At 38.0% G+C, this 12,670-nt stretch overlaps 1 pseudogene; it reads right to left on the bottom strand.

The window, feature by feature from the left end:
• Positions 1-1,651: 1,651 nt before the first annotated feature.
• On the bottom strand, positions 1,652-8,077 carry LOC120200971 (annotated as a pseudogene).
• Between the last annotated feature and the right edge of the window lie 4,593 nt (positions 8,078-12,670).

Genomic DNA, 12,670 nt, shown 5'->3' with positions numbered 1-12,670 from the left:
TGCAATAAATTTCTATCAGTGTCATTGTTTTATTTTGTATATATATATATTATAGTCCCCAGGACTATCAAATTTCTTATTACTATGAAATAAATTTCTACCTAACAAGATTTTCTGATGTTTATGGAAGGTGCAGAAACTGATATGCCCATCTGTAAGAGAGGAGAGCTACAACAGAACCATCAACTTATTTATTGCACCCTGTGCAAACTTCAGCTTAACAGAGGCGACGAGGTTCCTCCCATCATTGTTTTTTTTTCTTGGACAATTTTTATTGCATGACAACTATTTCTTTGTGATGATTTTCTTCATTTGATTGCTCCATGTATCACATTCTGAAAGCTCTCTTCATTTCGACAAGTTTCCCCAGCCCATGTTGATTTGATTCTTTATTTCTCCTGAATTATATGTGTCCAAACTGATGTCCGAGATATATTCAAACATGGGTGTGGTATACTATCTTCCAAATACTTTTAAAGACATGAGAAAACTTAGAAAAAATAAAAAATACCTGTGGTAAAGAGGGAACCATATCCAATACTCATACCTATGTCCAAGAAACATAGTTCCTGAACCTGAATAGCCTGGATTTTCCTCCTGAGAGACATATTGAAAGTCTTACCTAAACTCTTCCAACCGAATATGAGAAACTCTATAAACAACAAGCCACTTCCATTTCTTCATTAAGGATAGAGATCTTCGTGGAGCTCACTCTTGTAACCAAATGAACACATACTTGTCTGTTTCTCTATGATCTGTTTGCTTGCACAAAGGATATCAAACATTCGAGAAAAAGAGAGAAGAAAGTCAGATTTGTTGGAGTAGGATATGATTGTGTGTACTGCCTTTATGGTTTTCTATAGATATGATTGCTTGCTTGCTAAGCCATTGGCATTTTGTTCTATAGATATGATTGCTTGCTTGCTAAGCCATTGGCATTTTGTTCTATAGATATGATTGCTTGCCTTCTAAGCCATTGGGTTTACTTATCCTCTCATGTCGAGATTTTTCATTAGAAACAACACAAGTGAACAAAGCAAAAAAGTTGCTTCTGAAGTTGACTTTCCATTAGTTGTTTACATTCCGGTCTTGTTTTCAGGTTAATTTAGATGTACTAAGGGATCAATTAGCGGAAGCTCATGCAGATCACTCCAAAGAGGGTGTAGATTGAAACCCAAGTTTTTCCTTGAGACTAAATTTGGCTTGACTGCATTGTACTTCCTTTGTCAGGATTGTGGTACCTTTGAGATTGTCATTTAGCATCCTTCCTATGGTTCATGCGCTCGTAAGGTGTCTCTGGTTCATAAGTTATAGTTTCCTTTTTGGCCATGCTTCCATTTTATCAGGATAACGCCACTTCACACGAGTTCAAAGCTTTGTTAGTTTTTTTCCCCTTCTTTTTTATTCCAGTATATTACAATGAACAAAGAGACGCCTAGAACCACAATAGTGCGAGCAAACTGAAATATTTTTATGGATCTTCCACCCAGGATCGATGCCTATCTCAACAATCATACGCATCTGTCACCACCAATACAGCAATATTAACACTCAATATAATCGATGCTCTATTTGCCATACAAAAAAAGGGGAATATATATATATTGTAAAATAATTAATAACAAAAATGAAAACTCCCTCATCTCCGACTGTATATGGGCAGATGATAATCTACATCAACTCAAAGAATTCAACTTCCCGTACGCATCAGTTGGATGGAGAATAATTAATGTACAGCAATCTGAACAAACACTGAAGCCGGCACTATTGTGCCGGCTGATATTACAGATTATCAAACTGAAACTGACAATAGCTGCTGCATATAAAGAGAATTATTGCCGCTGGAACGGCCGCGCATTTGACCCCAAGGCATAGTTTGCCAAAATAATGAACTTTTAGAAACGTAACAACAACAAACCGAAACTCAGAACAGCTCCTCGGAATTGAACTTGTTCCACGCTTCCTGTTTAACATAGAAACATACAAAACAGTGACGAAGAAAATATGATGGAAAGAGAAATGCAGCACTGTTATTCATCGAACAAAAATGTAACAAAAAATGCCAATCAGTCAACTTTGGAAGAGTGAAGTACCTTAAGCAAATCAAACACCTTCTCTGAAATATATTTCTGCTGAAGATTGGTACCTTTTTGCTGGACTTTATCAGGATGGATACAAAGCGTCGCCTTTCTGTATGCCTTTTTGACTTCCGCAGCTGTAATCAAATCCGTCAAAGAAATAGGTTGCCATCCACATTCAGGCCAAAGAACCTAATCATCAAACAAAGGTTTGGGAGACAAATTAGTATAACAGTAGTTGTCATGAAACTTGTGCTATTCAAATAAACAAATGATGAGGAGAAACAACTATGAGATTAAAAATAAAATATGTCGTCCAATTTGATCAAAACTACAGCAGCACTACAAAAATGAAACAAATCCAGTGACTAGGAGAAAAACTTTCTGATGAATGCCGGCATAAATGAGTACATGCAGGCATAGTAATGCACATTCTCAAGTGTCAAGTATTAGAAACACAATTAGTATCCTCATATAAAACTTTGCATGCTCTAGCATTCGTGAAAGAATTAAAGACGGGATAATGGGAATATTGCTTTTATAAACACTATTATTGCTACAGCTTATATAGTCAACATTATTCGCTAAAAAAGACCACAAAATGCACACGATGATAGGAAGGTTTAACATGTTTATCCAATTTCTAGGATAGAAAAATTTAACTAAAAAGGTCAGCAGCAAAGAATATACTTTTGCAGAGGACCGAGTTCAGTTCACTCCCCTTTCTAAATTTGAGTTCTACTTAAAATCAGAGCATCACATGTACAGGTATGTATTTGGACATATCAGCACTGCAGTGTGCGCAAGGAGTTTGGCAACGTAAATACGAGTTTATCGGAAAAAGAATAGAATTCAATCACAGGATGGTTCTTATGTTTGAAATCATTTTTGTCCCTCCAAAAACTTCTTATAGTTTTTCTTAACGTCATCTAATGCATGTACAAAACACCTCAAGAAAGTATATCAGATGATCAAAATGAGTCAATAAAATGAGAATTCTGCATGACACAGCTAAAGGAAAACATACGGATACGGTTGTTACCACATCAAAACTACAAGAATAAAAAAAAATTTGATAAAAAGGAAGGCCTCATTAATAGTAAGTAATAAACATACATATTGCAATGTTGATAGCAGAGCACGCAAATTCCCCTCTTTCCCAGCAGCCCATCTCTTGATCTCAACATCTAGTGTTTCGCAATTCTCTGAAATAAGCCCATTAATCATTATTGGACAGAATAATCAAAAGAAAAAGTGTTGCAGATGTATGCATGTACAAGTAGAAACTCATTCACACATTTGATAAATTCCAGGCATATATTATTACATAGCACATGGAAAGCATACTGGTATTTCTCTAAGCAAATGCCATTATACATTCAGTTACTTAAGAATCTAAATTAACTACACATAAAGGTGCAAGGCCGGATCTGAAGGTTAATTTAATTTTAGGTTCATATAAGAAATTAATTTGCCACTCCTAACTCATCTCACAAGTGATACCAGGGCTACAAAATATGCTGACCAAGTTTTAACTTATCAATAATACCATTTTTAGAAGTCTCAGCAGAATCATATTCGATGATTAAATAGTTGGTTCTCATTTTTTCTCATGTAAAGCCATTGTGCAAGGGTGATGGGAACAGAATAAGTTCATTATAGTTGGACCTAATGAAAAATAAACTACAACAAAACACACTTAAAAAGATTAAAAAGATGAGGAAAATAATTTTAAAAAATATTTATTGCGTTCACTCACATGTCTCTCAGCTTGTTCCCTTTGCACTTGAAGATCGCTTTGATTTTTCTCGGCCAGTGCTTTTGCCTGGATATATGCAGAACTCAATAGTAAAGCGTACTAGCAAACAATTTATAACGGGAAAGGAGGGAAAAGAAAAAAGAAATCATGTAACATAATACATACAGCACGCTCCTGAGTTCTTTGGTGGCGTTCCAACCGGGCTCTTCGCCTTTCTTCAGTTTCACCTTCAACCTCTTGGAACTCACCAGATGGAGATGCAGAAGCTTTAGCAAGCAAAGTAGTTTAGTCAGTTACCAATTAAGGAGAAGAATAAACATGAAATTACATATTATAAAGGTCATTATATCTGAATTTGCAAATAACTCCAAAAATGGAACTGAGGTCATCAACAATATTTGCAGTTGAAGAAGCTTTCTTCGTGCTGGACGAAGATCCAACAGATGTTCTCCTAGCTACTTCAGGCCCTCCCTTGTTTTGTCCATCAAACACAGGATCCTGCAAGAGAAGCAGTTCAGGTTAGATATTAGACAACCTGACGATGTGGCTTAAATCAGGACACAAATGCAGTACAAAAGCCTTAGGTTCTCACCGAAGCATTAGCTCTTGGCCTTGGTGCACTGCTTGGTCGAGAACCCATACTAAAAAAGGATTCAAGATCATTGTCATTATATTGCTGACTAGCAGCTGCTCTTTCTTGAGCCTCTGCAGCAGCTCTTTCAGCTCTAAGCCTCGCTTCAGATTCAGCTTTCGCTTTAGACGCTGCAGTCCTCTCCCGTGCCTCCCTCTCTTTTGCTTCTGCGGCAGCTCTTTCTGCTCTTTCTCTTGCCTCAACAGCCACTCTTTCACGAGCTTCAGCTTGTGCTCTCTGCATTGCAGCCCTTTCCACACGCTCTCGAGCTTCAGCAGCTGCCTTTCCAACAGCAGCCCTTCCAGCTCTGGAACGAGCCTCAGCAGCTGCTCTTTCACGTGCTTCTCTAGTAGCCCTTTCAACAGCTTGTCTGGCACTTTCCCTTTCCCTCTCCATCTCCCTGACTCGCTCCCTCTCTTTTTCAAGCCTTTTTTGTTCTCTCTCCTTCTCCTCCCTTTCCCTCTCCATTTCACGTCTCCTTTACTCTCTCTCTTCCTCCTCCCTTTCTCTTTGTTGCCTCTCACGCTCCAGTCTCTCTTTCTTTTCTCTAGCTTCTCCATCCAAAGTATCTTGGGTAGCTCTCTCATTTTTATCCATTTGAGCAGCTTCTTTAGTTCTAGAAGCCTTCAAATTCTCTCTTTCCCTCATTTCCTTGGCATGCCTAAATTTGGCCTCTGCTCTATCCATTGCCTCTTTCATGGCAGCAGCAGATGCAGCAGCAACAGAATTAGTCTCAAAATAATCACCAGAAAAAACTTCAGCCTGTTCGACATTATTCCAGGCCTTACCCATTGGAAAATCTTCAATTTCATCAATTGAGATGTAACAGAGCTGCTTGCTGCAGCATGAGCTGACTGAGAGCTCTGTGAATACCAGAGTTGAATTCTGGAAAGAAGAAAAGTCATCTACCTTCTTTTTGCATTTGTGGAAGAAAATGAACCTGCAGTCGTCTTTGAAACTTGTGGTGGTATTGGAGGCGGGGGTCTTGAAGGGGGTGGAGCGCTAGCAGGTTGTGTAAAGAGTGGAACCTCTGATACAGTGAGCCACACATCAAAATTCTCTTCTGATTTTGGAGTTGCATGTACCTGGGAACTAGTCTCATTAGAACCAACATTCGAATATGGAGGAGGGCTAGTAGTTCGACAAAAAGAGCTATGAAAATCAGGTGCCATACTGGGCATGGCAAACACAGTTTGATTGGAGTCGTAAAAATTGTCCATAGAAGGCATCCTCTTCTTCGTACCATTCTCATGATCCCGATCATTTTGCTCTCTAGTAGCAGGAGATTGTCGTCCACTTACAGTTCTTAAAGGGCTTCTATCCTTCCCTCTCTTGTTGATCTCAGATGCAACAGGAGGAACAGATTTTCCAAGACCATCAAGAGGATCAATATCATCAAATATTCCTCCACTACCAGATGAAATCTCCACTCTTGACTCCCCAAATCCATTAAGTTCACTCGTTACTTCATAGGGGTCAGTAAACAACCCGGTGGATGAATCTGCTGGGTCTGGTGTTGCTTCTAAGACAACAAAAGGGTTCTCCATCAAATTGGAAGTAGCCTTGCTTGAATTCGAGGCTGGTCTCTGAAACTGGCCAGCCTCTGAAGTTGATCTGCCCATGGGATGAGCATGATTTAGCTAATATTTACATGGCATGGAAAAGTATCACAAAAACAAGAGACAAATTAGACTGCATAGGATAGATAACTGAAAAGAAAGATGCAACATCTCAGGCATCATTACAAAGAGCACAGGTTCCAAATATACAGCAACATATATCGTCACACTTAAGCTAGCATAGTTTCTAATTCAAAAAGTCAGAACTGTAACAAAAAAGAAGTTTCATTTCTCCTGTTTATTTACCTCTGCCATGTATAGCGACTGCTAAAACAAAGAATGATAACAATCAATTCAAATGGTTTCCTAATTCATAAGAAAAAAGTTTCTGGCAGTACCTATTGTTCCATCTTAACTCCAGCAACATTGGATAACCAACAGAATGACATGCATTCCTCAAATATGTCTTGAGGTAGGGAAGGCGAGATGTGATAAATGGATCAATTTCGGCATACATGTGCATTGTATCGTAAAAAAATCCCAAAACACAGTCGAAGCAAGCCATCCTAATCGTAAATATATATATTTATATCGAAGTTACAGCTCCAAATGAGAATGACCCTCAAATATGTGACTGAATCAAATTTGAATATCTTCTCTAGTGGGAAAAGGTAATAAAAAAAACCAGGTACAATATTTGTTTCAAGTTAATCACAAGATCAGATTGCTGACAGTGTTGATTATTTTCAGTAAAGTGTACCTTCTTTCAAAGAGAGGAAATTTAGCTATAATTAAATTAAATACGTTCGGAAGAAACAATGTTATACAAGTGAGAAGCCAAGCAATAAAGAGCAACTAATTGATAAATAATTTTAGCAAGTAAACTACCGCCTTTAGCTATTTCCAGAACAGCCCACAAAGGTACCTCCCATGTAACATTTTTGGACAAACAATTAACATTTCATTATTTAAAGCACGCAAAACCAGTAAAAGAATAAACTTGATTGAAGTCTTACAGCAAACAAAAACTAATCTTAACTACAAAGATTAAGCATTTTCGAAAAAGAAAATCATAAATTGCCAATAATCTTTGATACAAAAAGTCAGCACGAATATCTAAATGGAAGTGTCCTAAAGATGCAAGTTCAATCACATCCATTTATTTCAAACTCAAAGCCTTATGAACCAGAAGATACGTTGCAGAAGCTGCAAAGCTACTCTGACCGAAACCAGCTAGCAAATCATCAAATAAAGGTGTATCTTTTTCCGCTTTCACTCTCTCGTTATTCGCCTTCATCTCATCACCTTTTCTTCCCAGATTCCCTAGCAGATCATCAAACGGATAACTATTCATCGACTTATGCTTACGCGGAGACCTCGATACCGTGAAAACGTCGTCATACTTAGCAGCCGATTTGGTAGAAGAACTCTTGATCCCAGGCAATCCATCGAAAAGATCTTCATCGTAAACAGGCTTATCAAAAACTGGCGGCTTCGTGTCCTTTAAAAAGGAATCATAATCAAACGACGACGTTTGCGCGCTTGTTGCCCTAGACTCGGAGGAGTATTTACGCTGCCCAATGTAGACGTCGTCAAATAGGATCCCGTCGTTGTCCTTGTCACCGAAAATGGAAGTGGATGACGATTTAGCATTGCCATATGATGATCGGTATAATCGGATCCGAATCCGTAACTGGAACCTGAAGAAGAAGGGTTTTTAGGAGGCGCCATCGGGGCCGACTTCCCCTGGGGCTTGACCCCAAAATCTTTGGCTAACAAGTCTGGAAAATCATCCATTTCAACTTGGATTCGTCGATAAAACCGGCGGTCTTCACTAGTGTCGTCGCCGATTTACCGAACCGCTCTCACCCTTTATTGCTGAGAAAGTTTAGATCTGAGCAAACAAAAGGGCACAAAAAGAAATGGAGAGTGAAAAATCTATTGTCAAATACTAATTTTTAGTAAAAATATGGAAAGTGATAATAAGTTTGATTTATTATTATTTTTATTTGAAAAAAAGAAAAAATGGGGAGCGATCAATTGCGTTTTGGCTGTTTGGCTTCTTCTTCTTTTTTCCCCTCGTCAACGGCCTCCCACTCTCATGTTTCTCTGCCGAATCCCGGACCGGTTTTTATTTTGTATTTTTGCGAATTATTTTAAAACTGATTTTTTTAGAAAAATATAATAAAATCGTATCATTGGTTTGTTTTTTTTTTACATAAAAAAATGGTTGTCCCTTGTTCTCATATGTAATGGGTTAAGGGAGGTAAGATAGTAGGCTGCCCCCAACACCAGATTAAGAGCAACTTCCGTAGAAGACTCCGAATTATGAAATACTCTCTGTGGAACTCGATCCACGACCTCAAGGTTAAGAACCTTGTGCTCTACCAATTAAGATGGGACCTCAAGGTTAAGAACCTTGTGCTCTACCAACTGAGATGACTATCCAGCTTAGTTGGTAGAGCACAAGGTTCTTAACCCTGAGGTCGTGGGATCGAGTTCCACGAAGGGCATTTTATAATTCGGAGGTCTTCTACGAAAGCTGCTCTCAACCTGGTGTTGGGGGCAGCCTACTATCTTACCTCCCCTTACCCCATTACATATGGGAACAAAGGACAACCATTTTTTACATAACATAATTCATTAACTAAAAGCAATGTCAGAAAAAACAACAGCAGAAATACATTGAGGAACATCAGAACTAAAACATAAAGATTCCCTGCATCGAGCAGCAAAGTTAGCAAGATTATGAGCGAGACCATTCGCTTCATGACGAACATGGTGGATGGACCATGTGGATGAGCAGCAAGGAGGGACTTGATTTCCTGAAGACGAAAACGCAGAACAGATCGGTCTGCATCCAAATTCGCTAATTGGCCGACAACGTTCCTAGAGTCGCACTCAATGATAGTGGACGGTAGCTCCCTTTCAAGAACCATACAGACGCCGTACCAAATAGCTAGTACCTCTATAACTCCAGCCTCACGACATGCCGAAACAAGAAAAGCTGGACCCGCAACCACCCTTCCCGTACTATCTCGAAGAATCAATCCAACAGCCGTGAAGCATGAGGGCGTGGGCACGAACGATCAGCATTCAACTTAAACATCACTTCCCGAGGCTTTATCCAATGATGAGGACGCAACCCGAAAACAGTAGCATTAGCAGAGGACGATGAAAAACAAACAGCCGAGAGATATGACGATTGTAACACAGAACCAGAAGCAACCAAATTCCACCCAGGAAGTAGCTGATGTTGCGGAATACGGATATCGGATAGAGCAAAATCGCAACTGATAATTTGAGAAAATAAAAATGAAAGTAAAGAAGACACAAATTTTACGTGGAAAACCCCTAAATAATATAGGGTAAAAACCACGAGCAAAGATAGAAGAATTTCACTATGAAAATAGGAATTACAACTTATCTCGATCTAACAAGGAGAAAACAATAACAATTCTCTCTTGATAAAAAGGATAAAACAACTCTCAAGAAAACTCTCTAATTTCTCTAGTATTGAGAGAAAGCTAGAATGATTTGGGATGGTTTTGAAGCTAAATGGTTTTGAAACAATAACAAGGACTAATCTTATAAATAACCTAAAGTATAGGGACTAAATTTGGTAATTTTCCCTTGCTAATTTTCAACAAAATCAACTGTCCAAATTTGACCACCGAATTCACGGCGGCTGCAACTTCCAAATTTGACTTTCAATAATCTCTCACTTGAAGATTTGATTGAAACAATCATATTTTCACATCATTCTTTCTACCTTGTACCTTTTTGTTGTATTCCAATGCTCTTTGTCTAGATTCGCCATGTACCGACTAACCACTCCCATTGCTTGTGCAATGTCTGGTCTTGTGCATAACATAGCGAACATTAAACTTCCCACTGCCGATGTATACAGTACTCGAAGACATCTCCATCCTCTCTTCTTCACTGCTAGGACTCATACTGGAGGATAATTTTAAGTTAATAGGAAGAGGGGTAGAAATTTGCTTATAATCTTGCATGTTGAATCGTGACAAGATCTTCTTCAAGTAATTCTTTTATGAAAGCAAAATCTTCCTATTACTTTTGTCTCGATGAATTTGCATCCCCAGAATCTTGTTTGCTGATCCCAAGTCCTTCAATTCTTCAATATGATCTTTGTTGGGTCCTACAACCAACATGTCATCCACATACAACAGCATTATAATAAAATTGTTATCTGATCGCTTGTAAATGTATATGCTAAGGCAAGCAAATCTGTACAAGTATACACAATCGATGCAAGTAATATAGTAGTGAGTGAGTATCGTCTCCAGAGGGATTTGATTGGAAATTTATTTTCACCACAACTAGAACTAGTGTGACAAACTAATTCCTACTAGGTTGTCAACTTAAGAACTAATATTAATAAAACAAGAAGTAATATATTGGTTGCAGAAAAGTTTGGTCGAGGCAAAATAAGTATGCAAAATGCTGGAATAAAATAAAACAAGACATGTATTGATTTAAATATAATACAAACAACCTCAAATATTCAGACTTATCACAGAGCACTTATGATAAACTTTTGTATTGACAACAATTATTCTAAGTTTATAATGAATTATTATGACTTGCTAAAACTGCCCGACAGGATTACTAGGTATTCTTAGATGGTTACTATGGCAATACTCCTCAGCGTTAACTACAACCCTTGGTTTGTCAAACTGTTGTTGTAGCAATACCTCTCAGCGTAAACTATAGGTGTTGTCTATCCTACTCTAGCATCTATCCTTTTTAGTCGTTTGAAACTCACTCATTATCTCTAAGGTAGACAAGTTTGAACTTCACCATCCCGGATTCATTCCATTGCCCATATGGATCTATCTTAATTCTCTCGAATTTAAAAATCACTATCTAGACAAAAGGTTATCTCTCGATGCTCTTATATTGTCAAGACATGTTTTACCAAAACCCCAGGCGATCTCTCGATGCTCTTACAACGTAAGGTAAAATATTTAAACAATGAGCAAAACAGTCATAAGCAAAACATAATTCATCATTCTTAAAACATAAAAATATTGTTCAAGAAAAACAAAGTTTAACACCAAGTAAGACAGTCATGGTGCTATAAAAAATCATCCAAGTTTCAACGTTTAATATAACCCCAAATAGATAAAGAGTTAAGAACAAAGGAAGAACGACCCCCAAAACCAGAGACTCTATCACAACAATTCTGATCAGCAGCGCGCCTGCCTTGGTGATAAGCCTCTCTTGAGACCTAATCACCGCTCTGCTATGGTCCTGCTATGGAGGACACCAAGGAAGGTTGGTTGGGAAACGGTGAGAAAGCACTGCAGTTGCTCGCTCACACCTTGAGTAAAGTTCTTCTCTCTTCTTCCTTGCCTTCTTTTCTTTGGCTGCTATGGCTGGTTATTTATAAGGAAAGATCTCCTAGGGTGTTGCATGCTTTTGGATTTTCCTTAAATAACCGTTATTAAATGCCAAGACTTAAAAAAGAAAAAGCGGTTGGTGTCTGTCAGAATAATTAAGGCTTGCTTGAACATGAAGTAGGTCATCCAACTGGCGTGTGACATAGGTGGTTTCGTCATACCTGCTTCAAACTTCTTCAGATAAACCTTGCCTCGGCGAGATAAATATGCTCCTCACATTCTTATATGTTCCATTGGCCTTTGCAAAGTTACGTTGTCACTACTGAAATATTCTTCCTCTGTAAGTTTCTTGCACAAACACAATTCAAACAACCCTTTCTCCTCAGCAGCTTCAGTCAGACCAAATAAATCTTGCCTAAGCAAAAATTATCCACCACAAGCTAACATAACATATATGCAACTAAATGCAACTAAAATGTTATGCATATTTTGTTTAGATGAGCAATAACTTGTGAAAAGACAGGAAATTGAGTCTTTTTAAGGAATTATCACACCCCAAACTTAAGCTATTGCTTGTCCTCAAGCAATGTATAATAACTAGAAGAAAATTAAAATTGTCATGGCAAAGTAGTGTTAATAAAATCATATGGTTTGAGATTTCAGCCCTCAACAAAAATATTTGGCCTCAACTTGTTCGAAAATCATATCAGTCAAGCCCCCTCCATAGTCAAGATTCCTTGCTATTGTGTGTACGTGATTGTAACCAGTCTATGCATAAAGGTAATTAGAAAACTTAAAGTAAGAACTTTTGGATTGTCAAGGCATCAAATTATTTTTCAGGCTTAGTTTATAGTCCTAATTATTTATAAACTTTTATTTATTTATTTATTTATTTTTTTCATAGGGGAGTCAGCTTATCACACCTACCGCCCCACACTCTAGGTGAAAGGAAGCATACCTTCCACCCCCAAGCTAGTTGGGCAGAGTCATCCTTTGACTACTTTCATTCACTCATATGTATTGGCTATTCTTAATTTCTTATGGAGTTTTTATGTTTATGCCTTTGCACAGAGGAGTGTCCCTTTTTATTTTTCAAGTTTTTTAAACACTAGGGAGCTTCACTTTACCCTTCAAATATTTTTGAAGTCTCAACAAATAGAAAGTTCTTTCCTAAAATTTTTGCAGATTACCTTAAGCAGGGAAAACCTACAATCGTGTTTGTAAATTTCAAAGAATAAGACATAGGGTTGGTTCTCTTCCTTAGACAGTCTTACAAT

Source organism: Hibiscus syriacus, unplaced genomic scaffold (assembly GCF_006381635.1).
Source record: "Hibiscus syriacus cultivar Baekdansim isolate YM2019G1 unplaced genomic scaffold, ASM638163v2 tig00006666_pilon, whole genome shotgun sequence".
Taxonomy (NCBI): Eukaryota; Viridiplantae; Streptophyta; class Magnoliopsida; order Malvales; family Malvaceae; genus Hibiscus; species Hibiscus syriacus.
Note: the sequence above shows the minus strand (reverse complement) of the source record. Positions and strands in the feature narration are given on the sequence as shown.